The sequence below is a fragment of the Takifugu rubripes genome, chromosome 9 (assembly GCF_901000725.2).
Source record: "Takifugu rubripes chromosome 9, fTakRub1.2, whole genome shotgun sequence".
Lineage (NCBI taxonomy): Eukaryota > Metazoa > Chordata > Actinopteri > Tetraodontiformes > Tetraodontidae > Takifugu > Takifugu rubripes.
The window spans coordinates 11942795-11966045 of record NC_042293.1 but is presented as its reverse complement, the minus strand read 5'-3'; the positions used below and the strand labels follow the sequence as shown (position 1 = coordinate 11966045).

At 42.7% G+C, this 23251-nt stretch overlaps 2 long non-coding RNA genes and 1 other non-coding gene across 3 annotated transcripts; 2 read left to right on the top strand and 1 right to left on the bottom strand.

Moving 5' to 3' along the window:
• Positions 1-232: 232 nt before the first annotated feature.
• LOC115251152 (U4 spliceosomal RNA) lies at positions 233-373 on the top strand. Its single transcript, XR_003889707.1, has one exon. It is a non-coding gene; the product is annotated as a U4 spliceosomal RNA (small nuclear RNA).
• An 8423-nt stretch (positions 374-8796) lies between these two features.
• Positions 8797-10234, top strand: LOC115251096 (uncharacterized). Its single transcript, XR_003889650.1, has 3 exons — positions 8797-8870; positions 9685-9855; positions 10026-10234. It is a non-coding gene; the product is annotated as an uncharacterized lncRNA (long non-coding RNA).
• Positions 10235-16810: 6576 nt separating this feature from the next.
• LOC115251088 (uncharacterized) lies at positions 16811-17873 on the bottom strand. Its single transcript, XR_003889641.1, has 3 exons — positions 17619-17873; positions 17210-17391; positions 16811-16926 (listed from the first exon to the last, which is right to left on the bottom strand). It is a non-coding gene; the product is annotated as an uncharacterized lncRNA (long non-coding RNA).
• Between the last annotated feature and the right edge of the window lie 5378 nt (positions 17874-23251).

Sequence of the window (23251 nt, the reverse complement as noted above, 5' to 3'; positions counted from 1 at the left end):
AACTATCGTTCCCTTTATATATCATCGATGCTTGTGTTATACTCTGGAAACGGTAACATTTCACACTTGTAATGTATCCGGTTCATTTAATCATGCGTCTATGCTTGCTTTTCCAACAATAAACAAGTTATTATGTCTAATTTACTGAAATGTTTCGTCATTGAAATTGGTAAAACCATAACAGAAGTGTATGTTGGTTCCGGGGACTTCCCTTCACCAGCGTCCGTCCCACAGCTTTGCGCAGTGGCAGTATCGTAGCCTATGAGGATTATCCGAGGCGCGATTATTGCTAGTTGAAAACTTTACCCAATACCCCGCCTGGACGACTTGAAATATAGTCGGCTAAGGCAATTTTTGACGGTCTCTACGGAGACTGATATTTTGTAAACGACAACAATATATTAATAAATACCGTGTTTCTTTCGCTAGCACTAGAGCAAGCCATAGGTTCTCTAACCCGGCGTGATAACACTGTATGTATACCGTAGACAAAGATTCCCAACATTGATGTGTATCCTGATATACGTACGTGCTACAAATTATAACATTTCTGTTTCCCCTCTTATGAATGTCATTAATAAAATAAAGTCAGACGGTTGTGAGCTGAATGTTGGCGGACCTAAATAAAGACGCACAGGAATATGCGTCACTTCCGCTTCGCCCCATGACCTTTTTGTTTGTTTATAATCTACAGATTTTGGCGTTTGACCATTCACCATTTTTGAAATTCGCACTCCAAGTTCAATTACCACTAATATTAATCTTGTGATTAATTCAGAAGTTTGGTTGAAAAAGGCAGCGCCTCTGCATGCAGAGGTTAACCGGTCTCTATTGTTGAATGGTAACTGCAATTGTTGCATCTTTAAACCCATAACGGAGGTATATCTTGTTCCCAGGAAGTCTATGAAGTTTATCCGAGGCGAACTTTACCCAATACCCCGCCTGGACGACTTGAAATATAGTTGGCTATGGCAATTTTTGACGGTCTCTACGGAGACTGATGTGGTATTAATGAAAATGTGATGAGATCAGTCCATGGTGATTATTGTGTCAACAGCACGTGGAGTTGAATTGAAATTCTCCAATTTAAACCATAAACCTTTCTCTAATTAATTATTGTTTTTATTATTATCCTTATTATTTTTCAAACCTATTTTAGTTTTTCCCACCACATCGATGGCAGACAAAACAACTACACGTCCTCTACACAAAATTCCAATTATTAACAATAGAGGGCGCTGTTGTGTTGAACGTTGAGATATAAGAGCTACTTTGAAATATTAGACTGATATACAGTATATTAATGTTTGAACGTGTAGCTCATCATTCTTTGAAAGATGAGTAAGATATTTTAGGGGGGAAGTTAAAAAAGTCGTGATTTTAACACCCTAGTAGAACTATAATTACACTTATCTCTGATTAGAAGAGGATCTGGGGCGGAGGTGCAATCAAGTCTTCTCATTAGGCTGATGAGCATGAACACCAACTTACGCCCCCACCTTGAGATAAGAAATTTTCATTTATCTCAGTGTCAAACTAATCCTTAAAACTGAGCAGAATGTTTGGTCTGAGTAGAAGAATATGTGCTCGTGTTTACCACAGGTAAAGACACAACTGACTTTTCTACCCATGACGCATGTATTGACTAATTTGCAACAAATGGAACCTGCAGCCGGTCCACTTGACCCTCAGGTGACCCAGCGTTTTCTCATAAACACTTCAGATCAGTGTTTTTTAGTGTATGACACATTTTCCCCCAGATCTTTGCAACCATCTTTCTCAATATAAACAATAAAATGTTCCTAACTGTTCATAATAAATAGATTACGTCGCAGGACTAGTTCCTAGGTAACCATGTGACTGGGCTGACGATTGCTATGGAAACCAGAGTATCTGCTCTCTTTCACTCCGGGCTCAATTCTTTGAGGGAACATGCGACATTGTGTGAATTGGTTATTCGTTTTAGCGTTGGCAGCTGGGCAGGAGAACACACTCAAACTTCCCCTTCGTGAGGTTAAATTTGGGCTGCTGAATAATGTTGAACCATGTCTACACTGGAGGAGGAGCCACAAGAGGAGAGATTCACACAATTCATCGTTAGAAGAATAGTTTGTTCTTCGTTTTCTCGGTTCTGTTGAACAAAAGCAGGAAACCAGAACAAGAAATGGGTTTGTTCGGTTGCAGACGTCCAGTCTTCATATTGTTTGTTATTGGGTCATTTCTGGGTAACGGAATAATACCACCCAATGTATTAATTTATTAATTTGAGAATTTAAGATTAGAGCCAAATCCAAAGTGAGTACGTCTCTAACTGAAATGCTGAGGAAGCAGAATATGGACAGCCAGTTTTTACTTGGGAAAGTTTAGAAAAATGCTGCTAAGAGGACAAATATATAAAGTGGAGTATTTGAGTCACTTTACACTTATTATGATCAATAATATAAAGAGTTTTCAGTGCCTATTTTGGTTTTCATGGCGCACTCAAGTCCATCTGAAATGGAACAAACCTGAGATCTTAAAAGCTCAATGAGCACATAATGTGTCTAGTTATCAAGCTTTTCATCTAAATGTGAACTAAACTTGGTGGTCTAAAGCTCTCTGTCTGAACCCTACTTTAAAGAAACTGCTCACAGATTCACTAGGACTCAAGTCTCTGTAACCCAATGTCCATATGTCCTGCAGCCTCGTCCCTGTCCCTGCACATCCCCACCAGGTCCCGGTACTTGCTGTGGGTGCAGTCACGGCTCCCTTAAGGCCCTCTTCCCAGAGGACCGTGCAAATAAACAAGACAAAAAATACAGCACAGTGAGGCTTTGCACTCATTGAAAAAGAGATGGAGTTTATGGTGTTGTTGTTTTTGTTGTTGGTGTTTATGGTGAATGACCAGCATTACAGTGGCTTAAAGCTATTGTTACCATGTAGCCAGACTGCTAGCCTAGCTGCTGGCTAGTTTATTTATGATTATTCTGTGTATCTCATCTGGAATCCTGAAAGGCACCATGCTACAGTGATGTTCCAGCCTTGTTTGCTGCCTGACACAAGACAGCTGCATGACAATGTGGCTGTTTTTTACACATACCTACAGATTAGCCGTTACCTTCTTTGGTAACAAGACCCAGTTGTTTCAATTTATGGCCTCTCCAAAAATAGCAGCGAGCCTTCAGAGTTTATAACTGAAACCGAGGAGCACCGAGTCAAATAAACAGTAAACTAATCATTTCCCTTCACACAGCTTCTTGCTTTTGCTCAGCTTCCTCCTCACAGGTTCGGATGTTTTTGTGCCCCCCACCCCCAAATGTAAAAAGAAAAAGCTTTGTTAGAAACCCTATAAGAGTCTTTGATTTCTTTTGGTCAACAGGTTATTTGTAGCTGTTCTGTGAGTCAAAGTCTCGACTTCCATAGGCAACGCCAGCCTTTCCCCAGAAGAGTGGGACTTCAGTCTCATATTTAGCGCTTTGATCTACCTCCATTTGTGAAAAACCTGACTGTTTTACCTGTGAAGTTCCTCCCTGGCCTTCATTCTCCTTAAATCCAACCAGCATATGAAGAGGCCACACCACTGAACAGAAACCTTAAAAGTGAACAGCTCATTCTACACAGCCTATAAAATCTGCTCCAGTCCTTTAACGCCAAATGGTTCTTAATCACCGGCTGGGACTCTGGGGGTCGCCCCCAATCAGCTTTATTATTCTCCCGTTAATATCGGACCATCTTTACCTGAACAGTGAGAGAGGCCAATGTTGCTCAGGCTGTTTTTTCCATCCAAACTTGCCTTTCCTGAGATTCACTGAAGGAAACCCAGGTTCTTCCAAAGCACCTCATGATGTCCTCCACCGGCCTGCAGCTCTTTGAAATAGCTTGTTAACCGAGGCCGCGGCCTTTCCTCGCGATCTGGGAGCTTTTAATTGGATTTCTTTGACCAGATTACTGCCCACTGCGGATTTTAAGAACCGAGTCTGTGCGTGCACGTTAATCAGAAGTAAACTTTGGTGTTTTTACTCCTCATACGCAAAGCACCCCGACAGTACAATTCTTTTTAATAAGCGCCTCTAAATCACAGCGGTGTGCACGTCCACACTGCAACATGGTGCCGACGTGTTTTCAAGGAAAGCTCAACCTGCACCAGCGTTCCGATATAGGTAACTCTTGTCGGATCAGATCTTAACAAGGTACACGTTTTCGCGGCAGGGACATCAGGTGCGAGTTTATTACTCCCGCGTCCCCGTGTCATGCCCCTCATACCGCGCCTCATCTGTTCCTGTCTCCCTGCTTGTTAAAGCCAGCTAAAAATGGCTCCCGGAGCCGCTTCGCAGGGATCACATGACGTCCAATCTCAGGGGAGCGTTGGGGTGCTGATCAAAGGGGCGATGTCCCAGCAGGACGAGCCAAGACCAGGAAGTTATGGAATGAGGCCCAAATTAACCTCAATTAATTATCAGCCACGCTTCAAGTTAAAACTGCACAACTGACTGGTCTCAATATTTAAATAGTGTCTGTAATCGGGTTAATGCCAGTGAAAGTGCAGATGTACGATAGGAATTTTTACTTTTACTTTCTGAAACATGACATGCGTGAATGACAGTTCTTAATTGAGTTAGCACTAATCAGATATTATACAAAGTCTGGCAAATCTTTTTAGCTCACTGTTAACAAGTATAGCAGCGGTTAGCTTAGTTAGCTGTGAAGCTAAACGTAGCTCAGTCAAAGAATACAAAAAGAATTCAACTCTGAATGTTAGGGTTAGGGTTAGGGTTAAGTTTTTTTTTTCATATTTGATGAAAATATGAGAATGTCAAGGTAACATCAGGCCGGATAAACTCAGCAGAACTCATCGCTAACATCTCTTGCACTTTCAAAAATAAAATTTGGAGTACACCTCACACGTTTCACTTCGCACAAGCCATCATTCCCACTCAAAACGCAGAATTAACGGCAGAGGCTGCAGAGCAGTTTCATAAGACTGGGATTTCTTGCCAAACTCCGTGTTGCTATTCCTGCTACCGCCTTGCCTGCAGAGACCGTTTTACACGGCAGGGTAGGTGGTTAACAGACTGTTGATGTCTTGGCCAAGGATGTGCTTGTTTTCCTTTACAAGAAATCCACATGAACGGTGCGAGCAAAGGCTGCTTATTAGACCTATATGTTGTCATTTCAGCGATGCCTTTAAGATGGAACAAGCACAACATTCGGACTCCTACAGGTGTTTCACAATTCGGAAAATAAATCGAGAGGAATCTCAGTGAAAAGGCACTTACGGCTAAATTCCTCACATTTTCTGAGGTTTTGGTCAAACACTTAATAATCTAGTAATCGGGACAAATAGTAAAAGCATAAATGTGAAAGGAAGCTATGCTCTTTTTAAAAAAAAATCATGGAATATTTTCTGTTTTGGGAAAATCAATTTGTGTCTCGCCACACTTTCATTTTAGATGGATGAAACATCGACGCAAAACCCGAGATATAGCACGAGATACCGGAGGAAGAGCCATAAAAAGTCCCGATCCCTACAGAGCAGCTTGAATCTAAAGGACAGATCCTTTTATGCTCTGCTGACATTTATGTTATGTAGCCTTTTCAGTAATGTCCTAGCCATCCCATCCTGGTGGCTGAGCACCAGGGGCAGCGATTGAAGATCCGGGATGCTCCTTATGCTAATGCATGCCGTATTTTACCCAGTTGACCTGTCGCTGAAGGGTAGCCACTGCATTTAACATTACTTCAGTCACTCCATCAGAACGTGGATCTGCTGGCGATGTCAGAAACATGCAGAAACCAGCAGACTTCCACTGCTTTACCATTTCTGTTCTAACCTCTGACCTTTCTCTGTCGGCTCGGGGTCGTCTCCGACATGTCCTGCACCTGAGTCCCGGTCTGCGGACGCATGGGCGTGATGGAGCGACAGTACATGGTCAACGTCCATGACAAATGTCCTGTCAGACAGACTCTCATCCCAATGAATAATCAGACAACAGAACCTGATCTTGGAAGGATGTTTCTCTTTTTAAGAAACTGGCGAACCCAGAAGAAAAGTCATCACGAAACAGCCTCTGTTTGCGGTTATGTATTAAAAATGATTCAACCGTCTCGTGGAACTGCAAATATTGTAATGCTGACAGTGAATAACAAACGTCTTATGCAACCGATGTGAGTGGTGATGAGTAAAACCTGCAGATGAAATGAAACTGGTAATAGTATCAGATGCTGAGCGTGAACAGACAACACCATCTGCCATCTTCTGTCCAGCTTTGAAAAGACTTTGACTAATAAACATGAATTTTTACACTGGTAAATGTTTATTGAAATATCAGCCTCTTGTTTGTCTTTCTTGTTTAAGAGGTTTGGACATGTCTCCTATTTTTATAGTATTTGGTATCAATTTGAAAGCCTCCTCAGGAAAATCCAATTTACTGGAAGTATTTTGAGTTCTGCCAGCTCGACTGCATATTCACATCTCAAAGCCTGTCAGGCATTTAAAAAAAAACCCAACAAATCTGTACGGCCATATTTCCTGCAGAGTTTTATATTTCAGGTATATTATAGGAAATGTGTCACTGCATCGATTTTCGACACTATTCTGACACACGAGCATGTAACCAAGATGTTCTGGTTCCGATTTTAGAAGTCAAACACAGCCTAGCGCCACCTACTGGCACAGGCTAGCCTGAAGTATACACATTCACCATGATGTGTTTTCATGGCTTTTGTAGTTAGGTGGCCATCATAGCATCAAGCTCTGAAATTGAGGTATAGATTTGCAGCTTACAAAGTAACACACCCTGATAAAATCACACCTTTCCTGGACGGACAATTGTCTGTGGCAGGAAATCAGTAAATATCTCAGATGTTGAAAAAGCAATTCAAGCAGCGGGAGATAAATAACCACGTATAGAGCTATCAGCCCAGTAACCCTTTAAATGTCAGCTGAAGTGAGAGCACATGGAAAGCTGCCTTCATCTGATAAGCAGAATATCCACTGTGGAGCAGCCACAGGAAATAGGCTGATCTGTTAGCCGAATCATCCGACCTCGTTGAAGCAGCACCGAGAGAAACATTAGCGAGACCGAGAGGAAGTGAGACGTGGTGTCTTAAGCGCCTGATGTGGCGAATGTCCCAAAATCATCGGCGATAAACGGCCTCCTCTGCCATTGATCACCGAAGCTCAAACCGGGCAAGCAAATTTTAATCAGAGCCGTGAGATTTAAGAAGCTGAAGATAAATCCTACCTGCACAACTCGAGGGTGTGCTAACAAGTGCTTTATAACGCCATCAGATCAGCTGAATCATACCATTCAAATTCACATTTGAAGCTCTAATGATAGAGAAAAAAGGAAAATGTGCAGCACGCCGCAGATGAAATCCTCTTTTCCCACCGTTGCAGATCTATTTTATATAACTAATATAACTAACTGGTTGAAGAAAAACCCTGTTTTCAGCATTGTGGCCAGATTTGCATATTCTGTGAAGTGATTTTAAGAAATTCTACTAATGAAACGGTGACTGTCCCCTGTGTTGGTAGCATTTTGGAAAATATAGTCTCACAATAAAATGATAAACTAAACTTTACAATTAATATCAAACATTGAGGCCAAAATCTCCCCATTTCAGAACGATATCGGGCTGAAATAGTGTCCTGACTCCAAGGTTCCAACAGCCGCTTCACTGAATTGAAGCCTCCACAAAGAAAATCTCAACAATGTCCTCTTTCCCACTCTTTAAAGCCGCCCTCCTGTTTGTGTTGGCTGCCATTCGCAGCCATCTGAACCGCCAGCTGACTGAGACCGAGGCCGACTCCTCCAGGCTGCGGTCTGGGTCGGTTGCCTGCCGTCCCCGCTGACATGTGCAGCTCAGAAAGGTGGATGAATAATGGAGGAGTGCAGCCAGGAGGGCTTTTTTTCATCTCCCAGACCAGCGAGTTCATGGAGCCGCTCCAGTCCCCTCCTCAACAGGTAACGTCCCCAAAGATTTGCCCCACTCCGCTCACACACACGTCGGAGTTTCTTTCGGATTTAGAGCCGAAACGCAGTGAAATTAACAACCTGGATGGGGGGGGTGTCTTTGAAGAGCATTTCTCAGCAGTTGCTAAGATACAGCTGAGGTGTTGGTGTCAGACAGTGATAATTATGCTACAACAATGTGATTACTGATGAATAATTTACCCGGCAAGAGACAATGAGACGCAAAAAGTGTTGCTTTTACAAACTGTAGTGACTAAAGTAAACAAAGGGATGTTGGTGGTGTAGCAAAGGAAAAGGGGATTCTCGTGGAGCAGCTAATTCAGCGACTACATACCTCATGTATAAAGGTCAGAACCCAGGATTGGATCCCCCTAGAATAGAAAAATGTACAGAATATACAGGAATGTGAGAGTTGGCTGGTAAATGGACTACTGTAGTCCTGTAAACAGACTGGGAGGAGACTTAAGTTAACAGCCAAGGTTTCGGGGAAATGTAAGTGTCCTGGACAAAGATTTTGTTGTGCAAAACTAACCTCAATCTACAAGATCGAAAGACATATACACTACTGGACCTCTTTATTAACCCAAATTTAAAAAACTTAAGCTTGTAGATGTATTTTGACCAGACTGTCACCTGGAATCTTGATGATTTTGAAGGTTAGTACTTACCACATAGAACTACTGGCTGACTTAGTGCTGTGACCTTATAACAGGGTGCTATCAGCCAGAGCTGATGATAAGCAGCTGGTATAGTCTGGTTACAGGGTGGTCACGGTACTCCAGATAAGCTGTGGGGAGGTGGGCTCTCTAAGTCTGGCTGTTCCTCTGGCTGTTCCTCATGGATTCCCTCTGACTGGCTGGAAACAACGAATGGCAAATGAGATCCTTCTCCACGGTTCCTCAACCTCCCAGCCCGGTGAAGTAGAACACATCAGAGTGTCAGATTTAAACAGCATTTTGAGACATAAAGCCGATAAACGAGAGAGGTTTGTAGGTTTAGCTACAAATGTGCAGCTTCCAGGGCCAACTCAGATGAGATCCATCACCCTCTTTGTGTGAATGGCGGCCCGGTCGGTGACGACGCGAACGTTTACCCACAGTGTGCGGAGTGAGGCTGTGAGGGGAAGACAAACGTATTAAGATGACGGATCTGTTGATCGGGAGAACACAGGCCCAGAATCATTCATTCATGTGGGTTTCCCAGTGGAGCAGAGAATAAAAAAAACATATATATATATATAAGAACTATGTTTGAGGAGAAAGTGGTGCTGTTGTCCTCAGCTGGAAAGAAACAAAAACAGGAACTACAGCCTCTGGCGCGTGTCTAATCTGTAGCTCTAGAGGCTCCGGGACCAACAAATTAAATGGGTCTTGGGGAGGACAACAAATAGGGTCTTAAATGGCAGCCTCTGTCTGTCTCCGCAGAGGTTCAGCCCATCTCTGCCCTCAAAGCCATTTGGGAAATTAACTGAAGAGCCAGAGGTCTCTAAAACAACCCATGGATGAAACAGTGTCCTCTGTCTTCTGCACCTTTTCTTTGGTCTCTGCATTTAAACCACGGCTGCTATTAGGATGAATCAGGACAATCGAGCCAGGGTTAGACCAGTGGGGATGGGGATTGGGATGGGAGTGGGGGGCACCAGAAATGCTTCAGAAATCCGAAAATTTCCTTTTTTTCCCCACCTGCTTTTGTCACAAGCTTCATCTGCTTCTTTGCTTATAAATGACAGGTGTGGAAGAAAAGTGGATCTTTCCCAGTTGTTAATGGGTGGGAGTCAGGAATCCACCCTGGACCGGTCAAGGGTCTAAACAGCTGTTAGCAGCCGGTTAAAGCGTGGGAGGAAACCAGAGGAGCAGGAGCAGCGCTACGCCGACCCAGAGCCAACATGCCATCTTCACAGGTTCCACTTTCACATGACAGATTTATTGTTTTGACAATGACTCTATTTATAAAAGCAGCCAAAGACAAAAACATCTAAAGAATAGGTTTTAGAGCAGCACAATGGTGTCTAAACCGTTTCATTTCATCTTTCTTTGAAATTTGGACCTGACTGGTAATTATAATCTGCAGCCACACTGACGAGAGGAGGACGCTGCTGGAGGCCTGCGTGGGAGGACATGCATTAAGCTGGGACATCAGCGAGGGTTCCATTAGTCGCCCATTGTGGGGGAAAGCCATCCATAAGATAATGTCCTACCTGGTCAAACTGATGCAGTGAGATATCTGGAAGTGAATTTCAGGGCTTGATTTAAACAATAGAGCGTTACATTAACAAAAAACTCCAATGCACATTAAAGGAAAGATTTAATATGAGCAGACGTATCATTTAATTCCATAAGCCAGAGACCTGAACAGACTTATTATCTATATTTATGCTCTCTGTGATGAGCTGCGTTGACAGAGGGAGCTTTTAATAGCCTGAAATACCATCCGCTTGCTTCCAGTCTGGATGTCTCACTTTGATGTGGACGCCATTATGAAGCAAAAGCTGACATTTTCATGCTTCTTCTCCAAATAGACATGAAATTTACTTTCGGACCACATGAAAACGATTCCTAACCGAGGCAAGAACAGAATTTAAAAGTGGCTAAAGCTTAACGTCACTCACGACCATTAACCAGCCACTGAATTTGTGTTATACACAGATTGAAATCATTTGCATGAAATTAATACACTCTTTGGAAGACCACTGTCCTTCTTCTCTTCTCAACGAGAAGGCAAGTTCAGGCTTTCACTTGCATAATTGAAGCAAATCGCCTGGGAGTCGCTGCATTAATCCCCTCTCGAGAAATTGCAGACTGAAGCGATTAGAGTCAGGTGGTACTGACCTGAACAGACATGAAAGATGCTCTGCTGGTGCTTTGCAGAGAGTTCTTCCAGTGAACTTTGCAAAAATATAATGTTTCACCCCCATGAGAAAAAAGGAAGCTGAGCCAGGAGAATAACTCGCGTTCTTTCTTTCTGTGGAAGTGAGGGACCCTTTAAAATCTGAAAGAATCTTCTGCTGAATACTTGAAATCATGCTTTATTTGTGTCACCATCTACTGTTGTTGTATTAGGATTATATGACTTTTTTTCTGAAAACTGCCAAACCGCTGCTTTAAAACCGGCCAAACCCGTCGACACAGAGTAATATCGGACCTCCACTCGATCAAAGGGCAATTAACTTCAAATAACACTCCGCCACACCAGCTTGACTTTGTCAGCAGGTTGTCACCAAAGGTCAAGCTATTCCTTCTTTTAAACTCCAAAGCAGGGAAGAATTGGCAGGTATTTACATATTAATGATGTGCTGCCCTGCATATAAATAAGAGTTTTAATTCTCTGGCCAGTTTAAGGTCAGACAGAGTGCAACATGTCTGGCTAACATGAAACAGGAAGAACACCAGATAGTGAAGGAATGCAGTGCTGCTGCGTCCGGAATTTATTTATTCATTTTACCAACACTGGCATTTTTAGAGTATTGCATTTGTGCAAATGGAAATGTCTAGATAATGGCTTATTATTGTAGCATTTAGCTGATGCCAAGCGGTATTTATTTGCATGCCATTGGCACAGTCTGAGTGCCTCTTCATGCTTTGCTTCCAGGGAAGCCGAAGCTTGAAATAAATATTACATGAGCTGAAGCTAATCCACGCCGGGCTGATTAGCTTCTAAAAAGGGAATAATTCACCAAATAATGAAAGCGGCTCAACAGTTTGATAGAAATGTTCCGCAAATGTCCATAATGATGCATAATCCCTCAATAACTGGCAAATGAGTCAGCTCGTTTTTTTAAACCTGTCAGCGGCTGTGTGAAAATGCAACTTTTCTGCACTAGAATTTCTGCAAAATTTGAAATGATCTTCACCCAAGGACACCGAAATGTAACCAGCAAAGCGTACATGATATAGCCGATAGTGGCAATGACCTAAACACCTACTGTGCACCAGATTAATACCCTTTGTTTGGTGTGGAGCCAATTGAAATCATTTCTTATTTCTTCAAGCTTCCAAGAATTATTTTCAACTTTGTGTTGAGTCTGTGACAATCAGCATTTGTCTGTCGGCGCTTTATAGAAACCCAGTCTGACCGCCAACCATCACAAGACATCACTTGGAGCAGGTCTAAGCTCATGGGAGGACCCTCCTCATGCTGGTTGGATGGTCAAAGAGGGAGAGATGAGGCAGCCGGAGGGCTGAAAGAGTTTGAAACTAACTTATAAGAAAGTGTCTTCATTGTGTCTGAGCCAAGTGAACAGTTCCATCAATTATAGTTGCAAATTCTATCTTTTTTTTTTTTTTAGACAGTCTTTTCAGTTGCTTTACACTGCAGCTTCTTATACATTACATTGTTCCTGCACCACATCAAAAGTTTACTCCCCATCCCGAATGGAGAGACCCATATATTGTAGCCCCAAATGATCTGAAATAGAACAAGATCAGTAATATATGAGTTGGAAATTAAAATCGGAAGCTGTCCCTCAGCAACACTCACCTCATCACAACGTTTTCAAATAGAAGTTTTAAGAGTTCAGAGTGTCAGATGAACAATGTCGACCACAGTAAAAGAATTGAATAAGAGGAATAAAGGCAACCAAGGTGTAGGAGATGGAGGCTGACAATAGGAGCCGTTTCCTACTCTTATCATTCCCAACACACTCACCCTCCGCGCGGGTGGGCTGCTGTCTATTGTCTGCAGAGGCAGGGTACGCCTGTGACATTATGACAGCAGCTATTGTGCACCGAAACCAAGATGGGCCCTTTATAATGGACTGGCACGGCTATTGGTGCGCTCCACTGACATCCATTGGCAGGGCAGATGTGACATTTAGCTGGCTGTCACCCTGCTGGCTGAGCTGGGAGGGGAGGTAATGACAGCGGCTAACTGGTTTGAGAGGTGTGTCGCCTGGCCAGCGTCACACATGACCTTTAACATGAATGTGACCACATTTGCGCCTGTCATTTATCGCAGGGCTGCCGTGATGGATCTCCCTGCTCTGCTGCGTCCACGGCGTTTCGTCTCTGCTGAAATTGGGAATCGATAACGAAATGTCACCGTCCGTGCGGCCGTCTGCGTGATTTTTGCGAACCCTTATTGAGATGCCAGAGAAAGATGAGTGGAATTAATCAGAGGCCTTTAATTAAATGAAGAACTCCATCACACTGCCTGATAAGTAGATCTTAACGCTATTAATATCAATTCTTTATTGTAAATTATGACAAAATAGCAGATTTTACATCACCACTAGTGTCTTTACACTTTATTATTGCAGCAAAGGCCCACTGACTGGATTTTACTCCAACGCGCTGTGATTTTTTTTGAGATTCAAGCAATGCTATCTGGGAAGTCATGCAGCTCATTACAAATTTAAGTGCACATTATTTAAGGATTAAAGATTTGAAATGCTAATCCTCTTCAACAGTTGCAGGATTGTTGATTACTGGACCGTCACGAGTGGCTCAGCCTGTGTGTGTCTTAAAATAAACCCATTGCTCTTTTTATAACAATATGGGGTTACTAACAATGTTTGATGTGGTGAAACATAAAATCCTTCGTGCATGTCCGAACACATCTCAGCTTTTGAATCATTATAGGCCACCTTTCCCATTTGTGGCACATTTCATGCAGAATATGTCATCATCAGAATTATGCATTAATATCTTGTTTTGCTGTCAGCAGACCAGCAGGAGGTAGAGGAAACACGTTCCTTAGTGAGCTCAATGCGCGCAAAGGGGCAATCCTCTCTGCTCTCTGGTTGCCATGGTAATGTTTTAGACACTGGAAATGTAGAGTAGAAGGAAACACACATTTCAGTGGGTCCCTTGGCTGAGTTGCATATGGAGCACTTCATACGGATGAATGGATATTTTGTGAATCAATACCAAGAACAGAAATTACTATAATTTAACAACTGATGTTTCCATTTAAACCAAACACCTTTGCGCAGGTCGGGCCTGCAAGGAAAAGCAGGAATACCTGTGGCCCAACTTTAATCAGCAACCACCATCTGTAATCTCATTAAATCAGATATTGATCATTTCAAAATTCTTCACCTGATCTCAGGTATGGACACACGTCTTAATATTTCACATCTTTTTAAATCTGCAGGATCATAACTGAAACTGCACAAGCCCCCTCCCCCCTCTCAACTCTGCCTCCAGTTTTGTTATCTCACTTTGGACAGCTGGGCTCACAACAGTGCGGTTGCCACGGAAACACGCAATAAGACACTAATAAGTCAATAGTTGTTATATCGGAGGTAAGAAAGGATGCAAAGAGGATAAAGACGAACTAATGCAGATCCACGTGTCGGAGGAGAGTTCCCGCGGCTGTAAAACGACGACCTTTGTCAAACACGAGTCTTTCCTGGTGTTTTAATTCTTTCCACTCTGTGTTTTATGATTAAATGCTTCCATTTGTTCTTCCGCAGAGACTCAATTCTGCATCTGAAAATACTCAGAACGGTATTGCAAGGTGACCGAACATAAAAACATACAGCATATCTTTGCAACCCAGGCATCTGGACCTTGCACAGATGGCTCCCATTTTTAATCAGAACCACCAAAAAAAAAACCCAAAAAAACCCGTTTCCTCTTTGAAACTACCAGCCATTTATTAAAGCGCCTCAGTACTGAGAAAACTGTCTGTTTTGTCAGAGCAAATAGTAATTACAGCTAATAGAAGAAAGAGCTTTTAACAAAAAGAAATTGTGTTGAATATCAATCAAAATGTCAGGAAAAAAACATGTGATAGAAAAGCTTTTCACCGACATATCAGAGGGGTGATTTGTCTTGTTCTTCTCAAGCTTTCTTCCTGTATAAAAGGTCAGTTTTCCTTGCCACTGTTGCTTGTTGAGCTGCCTGTATGTTGAAAAGTGCCTCTCGAGAGAGAGACAGGGCGACCTAACTGCATCGCTGTGAGAGGCTCTCGGCCCCACCTGACCGAGCGTTTTTGGTTGTTTTTTTTTTAGAGTCGGGAGTGAGAACATGTGGACTCGTCGCTCAAGATAACAGTGCCTTCACGCAGATAAGCTGTAGACTTTGCTAAGTTAATTAACCCATTTAAAGAAGAAAGGGAAGGAGAAAGCGGTTGTCTCAGAGGAGCTTTGTTGAAAATCACAGGCTCTGCAGAATCGCCCTGTCCTCCTCAGATGTTCGTGACAGCTGCCCGAGGTCTTCCATTATAAACAGCGTGGCGCAGGTGTCTGCCGCCTCTCTGATTCACCCCAATAATAATCTTTCTGACTGGCTGCTATTTCCAGACTAATTGATGTCTGAAAAGCAATCCGGTCCACATCAGGAATAGATCTGACTCCCACCCACTCATCTCAGGAGGAATTGAAAGTGGCTTTTGACAAAAGGTTAAGTGCATCGCTACATTACATCACCTTTTGAGAGTATTTTTACCGTCCCCCCCAAAAAGCTCACGACATTTTCAGGAGAAACACATTTTAAGGGAAAAAAATAAAAATAAAAACTTTTATCTCACCCTCTTCAAATATAACAGGACTTTGTCTGGATGTGTCTCTACCCTGAGAAAGCAGATGAAAGAGTGCTAAAGGGCCAAAGGTGGCTGCGATAACAAGTGATTCCCTAACCCTGCCTGCTGGCACCGCGGGCTGTGCCCCCATTATCCCTCACCTGCTCTCACCTGCCAGTCTAACGGACCCCATCCTTCAGCCCCGTCTGCTTCTGATCTCCTCCCCGCGGCGGCTGCATGCTGGGCTACAATGGTCAAAAATGGAGCTCTCAAATTACAGTCTTGTGTTGCTTAAAATAGCCAACAAGTCTGCGTGTTTGTGTTTGAGTTGGGAGCACTGATGGCCCTTCTTGCGTCAGCTCTGCCATGGCAACCAGGCTTTAATGGTGAGCGTCTCCCGTTCTTCAAATGTTTCCTCGCACCATCAAAGACAAGTGTCCACGGCGGTGGTGATAATTTTGTTCTCTTTGTGGCGTGTTACATCATAATGGACAACCTAACACTCAGTTTAAACTACACAAAGGGGACATAATCAAACATGGGTTTGCATCACATATCAAGCAAAATACGACAAACGTTATTTTACTGTAGATTTGTGATGTTGCCATGTGATTCCATTTTCAGTCTGGGTGTTTGCAGAAGGATGTCTGCCCCACGAACCTGCTGTGCCTGTCACTGCACATCTGGTTAATATAATCTGATAGATTGTATCACCTCTGACGTTTCCAGATTTGATTTGAGGCTCCCTGGATTCAGGATCTCATTCCTAGTCTGCAAGCTCTCGTTTTCGTCGGTGCTGTTTTGAGTCAAACACAATGAAGGTGTAATCACTGTCCAAAGTGTTCCATCTTTGAGATGTTGTTAGAGGCAGTAACAAGGCAGAAACAACTGTGCGTCTGATAGGGTGACCTAATGTGATGAAACAGGTAATGTAATGTCTTTGCGAATGCCTTTTAAAATCAAGCTGTTTGAAGAGCAGCTAACCCAGAGGAGGAGAGACGGTAAGCAAATGAAAGTGGCCCTTTAAAGAAGGCCTGGCTATATTAAAGACAATGACTGGAAACGCTTGATCAAAGATTTTACCCAGCAGCTACCACTGTGACAGGAGGGAAATGACCAGAAGCTTCAGACTAAATGCTTCTAAACGCTTAGATGCATGGACACTCCTCTGTTATGAAAAGGCTTTTGATTCCTAAAATGGAATGTTTTTATATCCTTGAGGACATTAAATAAAACAGGATAATTGAGTATACAGTCAGAAATATTAAATAACATTCCTGGGTGCTTAACTCAGACCCTTGAATTCTAATAAAAATAAATAAAAGCCTTTGTTTTGATTCTAGCCATGTATTTTAAGATCTATTCCAAAAACAGATGAAGCAGATTCATGTTTCAATGCAAGTTTTAGAAATTCAAATATTCCCAGAAGTAATCCAATTTCTTAGTTGGTGCGATGGTGACAATTGGATTAAATTCATCTGATCCCCCAGCTTTGCTCCGGGAAATATCACTTGAAAGTAAGCAGAAGTTGGTCGTGAGCATCACTGAGTGATAATAGGGTGGGTGGTGAGGGAATGACACCGGTGCCGGCTTGTGCAACGTGTGTGGCAGCAACGATGCCGCCCACCTCAAACAGCACTTAATACTATACAATTTACTGCAACAAAAGAAGGCCGTTGTGCAGCGTGTAAAAGACTTTTGTAGAGCTGTGTGTGTGTGTGTGTGTGTGTGTGTGTGTGTGTGTGTGTGTGTGTGTGTGTTCCACCTGGCCATGTGCCGTGTCCTGTATTTACCTGCATGTTGTCAACACTCATCTGCCTCGAGGGCTTCAGCGAGCAATCGAATTACATTTGGTTCCCGTTCTCCTGTCAGTCTTCTGTTCCTCAACCATTCAGGTGCATCTGTGCATGTGTGTGCTGTTGCTGGTGCATTCAAGACAAGAAGCAGCTGCCAAATCCCCACAAAGATAAGAGCCCTAAAGAATGACAAATTGGCTGATTGTTATTGATTGAGCAGAGCAAATTATCGTCTGCGTAACTTCCAGCAGGCTGGGGCCTCCACCGATCGTTGTTTAGATGCAGTTTACCCTAGAATCGGGTGATGTTATTGAGTACCATTGTGTAAATATATGCATAAGTATGATAAGTGGTCCAATATTTAGCAGTCTCAGTGTTAGAGCCAGATAATCTGAATGAAACTTACCGATCTGCTCAGATCAGTCCAACTTAAATTCCAGTGCAGAAGGTTTAAGGGGCATTTTATTGTTGCTAGAGTATACGGAGACTAGAGTATGCAGTCCACGCGCTTGATTGGTGCAATGCAGCTCACAGCCGTGCAGGGAGAGCTGAGCAGTTCAGGCTTGCAGCAAAGCACAAAGTCAGGTGGAGTTTTCTTTTTTTAAGGAAGCAGAAGTAGAGGTTATTCCAAACACACAGAAAGGAGTTGTGCCTCTTCAGATTTGAGGATTTGCCCAATGTAACCCCTCCTAGATGGGTGAGCACGGCTATATATGTAGCAGCAGAATGAGCCTGATTGGAGACAGGAGTGTGTAATTAGCCAGGTGATTGATCAGCAAGGATCACCATCCCCTTTCAGACAGAAAACACAATAAGGAGGGGGCCCAGGCAGAAGAGGGGGAAAGGAAAAGACTTGATTTATATGAACCTGGTCCTGCTCAAGGTTTCTTCCTGTTAAAAGGTAGCTTTTCCTCACCCCTGTTGCTTGCCCGGGGGTCAGGCCTCAGTGTTCTGTAAAACACAAAGAGCCTTGAACTGAATTGAATTCACCTCATCCGCTTTTGTAAAACAAAAACATCAAACACAACCTTGTACTTCTATCCTTGTGAGGACTTTCATCAGCACGATGCAACTGTTGAACTAAATGAGATACATTTACAATATTGCCTCATCTGACTGACAGAAGAACCATCAAATTATTTAGAGTGAATCTCTAAGAACAAAAGGGGAAGTTCAACAACTGGCATTAAGTGATTAGAATGCAAGAATATTTGAGCACAAGCCAGCTGCAAATGACAAAAAACCCATCTGTTATTGGATTTAAAACTTAAAAGCATTTCTAAATAAAAGTGCAGCTAACCATTTTCAATAATCTTGCCATTTGGAGACAGTTGAGATGCCATTTCCTGCTTCCCCACTCGTTCCTGTGAGGTCTTATTACACAGTTCTTCGATGATTCATGCTCAGATCGTTTCGTCAATAGCAGCCAAACCCAAACACTGGGTGGAATAACAACACCGTTTACACATATGAGAGGCGCCTGTTTCTTTTTAACTGCACGATTTTAGGCCGACTACCAATAATATCATTTTACAAGATCCAGGAAGGGGCTGGCAGGACAACCTTCCAGTCAGTGCATGTTTCTAACCCTCAGTTCATTACAAAAAAAAAATTTAACAACCCGAAAGTTCAACTCAGGCTGTATCTAAACGTCCACCTAAGTAGATATAAGCTGTGTTATGGCTCATTTGGCGAGAATTATAAGCTTGAACGTCTTCCTCGCAGCATAAATGAGTCACTGAGCATGAATCTGCATGATTGATCTCACTCACCTGATATCGACGGAGACCCACGCACATTGTGTACAGCATCTCTCTCTCTCTCTCTCTCTCTCTCTCTCTCTCTCTCTCTCTCTCTCTCACACACACACACACACACACACACACACACTCACACACACTCTGTGACTAAATCTTTTTCTATACAGCCATCAATTACACCTCACTCAAGTGGCATTATATTATTGTGACGGCTACATGACAGGCTCAACGACCAGTGATATGCAGCTTTTTAAAATCTTTTAATCAGGCCAGTGTAATAAATACACTCACAGACCAGCCTCCACATCAAGACCCTTATTTCACTTGTTCTTTCTTAATTAAATAAATAGACGCTATTTGTTTTAGACCCCTGGGGGAAAATGGCATAATTGTAGATGGTTTTCAATACTCTAGGCTTCTCTGCATCAGCAGCTTCTAAAAGGGAAGGTTTCTGCCATCAAACAAGCTGAGGTCAGAGGTCAGCCCATCACTCATGAGGAGTGGGCTTCTGAAGCGCCCACTCAAATCCTCAGTCAGGTTGCGCACACACAAACACACACACACATGCACAAACCTACAAGCACACGTGAAGGGCTCTCACAGTGAGTATGACTCAGTTGCTGTCTCGCAGTCACCGTAAATCCCCTTAAATTCCAAAAGAAATTAATTCTCCCAAAAACCAAATTGATCACATTTATGATATTTAAGAGAGGTATAAAGCGCCTATTATTAAAATCATAAGACAATTTTAAATGGTTTACAAAATGGTGCGATTTTGGCGGGAAATTGGTGATTTTGATTTCTGTGCAACCTTTTAATGCCTGATTCCCAGAATGTTTATGGTTCCGCAAAAATGGGAAAGGCTCATTGATTAATGAGGTTTATGATGTCGTGTTCTGGTTACGTGTAAACCTGTCCAGAGGACCACAGTGTGGTGCCTCTGTTGTGGTTACAGCAGTTTTATGACATGTTTGAAAGACTTTGTCTCCACAGCAACAGTGTGTACATGTCCTCCGACCTTCCATTTTATACTCTTATGGGTAAATGTATCTTTAAAAAGCTCACATATAAACGTTTTGTAAATAGCAGCGGGCATTGCTAACAGTCCATAGACCTCAGTGGTTGTTTAAAGGCTATTGTTGCACATTTACTACCTCCTGCTAAATAGCGAATAAATTCTTGTTTTGACGTGTGTATTTAGACTTGTGATTACCTAAAAGATGCTCTGATTTGCTCTAAATAAATATGTATCTGACTTACCTTTTATATATTTATTGAAATAAAGCCACATACAACTCTAAAGTCTGCTCCTTGCGTATGTTTTTAATGTTCCATATTACCCACGTCATGACCAAAATAAAGGGTCACCGTCAGCAAGCCTGTTGATGGATGATGTAAATTTAAGGTGGCATATTTTCAGCCTGGACCTGAATCCTGACACAAGATGACAGGCGAGATAAATATCTAAATGCAGGTGGGCTGAAGTATTTTTGAAGAACTGGAAATAAAATGCTCAGATTCCAGCCCTGGTCTTAGTTTCCTGTGTATCTTCCTCCCTTCTCTCACAAGGTTCCCGCGTGTCCACCTGTTCTTCGTCCCAGCGGGACCTTTGTTAAGCTGCGGCTTCCTCCACTCCTCATCACACTGATCCACCTGCTCAGCCGCAGCTTCTCTCTGAGCTGCGTGACGCTCAGGCTCTCGTGGGCGGACCGGACCTCCAGCGTCCCCCTGTGCAACTTCAGCTTAGCCACCTGGCCAGCACCTCCAGGCAAACTCTCACCTGCGCACAGTGTTGCTCTGGAGACCTAGCTCACACTCATCCTCAGTGTCAAACCCCCCCAACTGAATATCAGGTGGACTGAAAGCAGGTGCAGCTCTGATTAAAAAACAATCAAACCAAAGCCAGTAAAATAACAGTCCTTAATTATCGACCGAAACGGAGCAGCAGACATGCATTTTAATCCCTTTTTCATAACCTTCAGTTTTAATTGAAATTCTAATTTGCGTGCGCTCCGACTGGTGGGATCTTTAATGTCATGTCAGCGAAGCAGCTGCGAGCACAGGTGGTTTGTTCAGACAGGGGTTTCATTCAAACCTATCGACAACATTGTTGCGTTAATAGGATTCAAACGTTTTCAGTCGAGGCTGCGGTAATTAGGAAAACGAGTATTAAAAGAATGTGTAATCGCTGATACTATAGTAGTGAATGGAGGGAAATCTAAAGGAGAAGCCTAAAGTGAAGACAATCAGTTGCAACGATGTCAAATCCTAATTGGATTTCTTAGAGGTAGACAAAAGGTGCTCAGGTGAAGAGGTCAGCTGATGGTTTAGACTGCATGTGCCAGAAGAAGGAGACTTCTCAGACATGGAAAACCTGTATTTCAGGGGGGGTTCTCTCTGATTGCTTCATTCCCTGCTTTGAATCTGAGTAACAGAACAGGCTGAGCTATAAAATATTTAAAAGAAGAGAAGCAGAACCTTCTTGAAGTACCGGTAACCGGTCTGCGTAAAAGACGGCAGCTGAATCAGCCTCAAACGAGCGTTGAACTTATTGTTCGAAAGAGTAAACAGGCAATAAAAAACACTTGAGTTTCTCACTGTTATGACTACGCTGTTATGACTGTGCGTAGCATAATGAATGCTTACTGAGTGAAATGGCCAGTTAACAACTGGTGGTCCGATGAAGAACTGGAGTTTAAACATCACCTCTTTTCATTAAATGCGGCAATAAATAAATTAGGATGGGACCCCTGCAGTGAAAATGCTGTTTCCACTTTCCCTTTTGACTTTCGTTAAACTCAGCACCGGTCCAAGACTTTTAATTTGGGGCCTAAACCTTTTGCTTGAACAGCTAGTATAAATATCACCGCTCCCTCCTTTCCGTCCTGATTCATCTCCCACGTTTCATTTGTGCAGATTATCGCAGTTTTATTTTATGGCTGTAAATAAAGCAGCGGATTTTGTTTCTCAGGGAGCAGATTAGAAGCGAAGCCACCGATCGCCGCGCTAATTTCACGGTGCCCCGTGAGCTCAAAAATGCCGTTCACCTGGCACGCAGGAGAAATCTTGGTGCTCAGTGACACCGGTGACAACAAGACAGCTTGACTGTAACCTTCATCACTGCAAGATGAGGTTTGTTTCCTCATCATCTTCACGGAGTGATTCTAGGCCCGTGGTCGCATCAGCGGGACTGACAGTTTCTCTCCTCGAACCGTCGGAGTCGAGGATGATGAGAGGTGTCGGTGTTGTCTTGTTTGCATACAGACCAGGATGAAACGAGCCGCCACATATATTAGTGACAGATGGTAAATAATTTAATGAGATGTTCTCTGTCTGCGGATTTCTGAGCTTTGAACATGTTTGAAATGCTTTCTTCTATAATTATCCACTGTACACACAAACACACACATACACACGAACACACCTAGATAAGACATTCAGAATGCATACTTAGGCTAAGTACCATCAATGGAAACCTCTTTTGTCATCATTTCAGGAAGTAAGCTTCGATTAACAATAGATCCAATATTTATTAGCCTTTCTGAATAATGCTTTTGGATAAAAGAGTCAAATTACTTATGTATTCTATAAGATTTATATGGAGGGTTAGTAACTAATGAGCGTTTGACATATAAACACAATGCTGGTTTTAAATTATTTCAACAAAGCCTAATTTTTCCCTCTGAAACGACTTGTTTTCTCAGTGTAATATTATTGACATTCAGTAAAAATGCTAATAAATACGGAATGATGGTGGAACACACTAAAATTAAACCACGTCTATGCCTGGTCTCTGGACACATGACAGTCGCGGCGGTTTGAAGTTTACGCAGAGTGATTCTGAGAGAGCAAAGCTATTTCTGCACGGTGCCACCACCGATTTGTCACTTCTCATAAAGTAACATGCCTGTGAGACACGAGACTGGCGCCGAGAAAGCAAAATTCTCTGAAAAACTTGTCAAAGAACCTGTCCTGCTCTCAAAGTCGGAAAGATTTAAGTAAACATATAAATAAATCAGGCTTTCATCCTTCACTAAGACTAAATTAAGCATGCTTCTCTTTTTTTGTCCCCGGCTGATGCATTTTGCAGCAAAAAAAACAACAGTAATCAAAGAAAAATAGTGTTTTTCTCCTCACTGGCTTTGTTAGAAGAGGGAGAATATCCCTAAAATGTTCAGATGGCTGAGCAGCTTATGATTGAATCTTGTAATTGCTGGTGTTAAGTGACGCCCCATTGCTTTCAAGAGAGGTTTACAGCTTTCCAACAAGCAGAGGTACA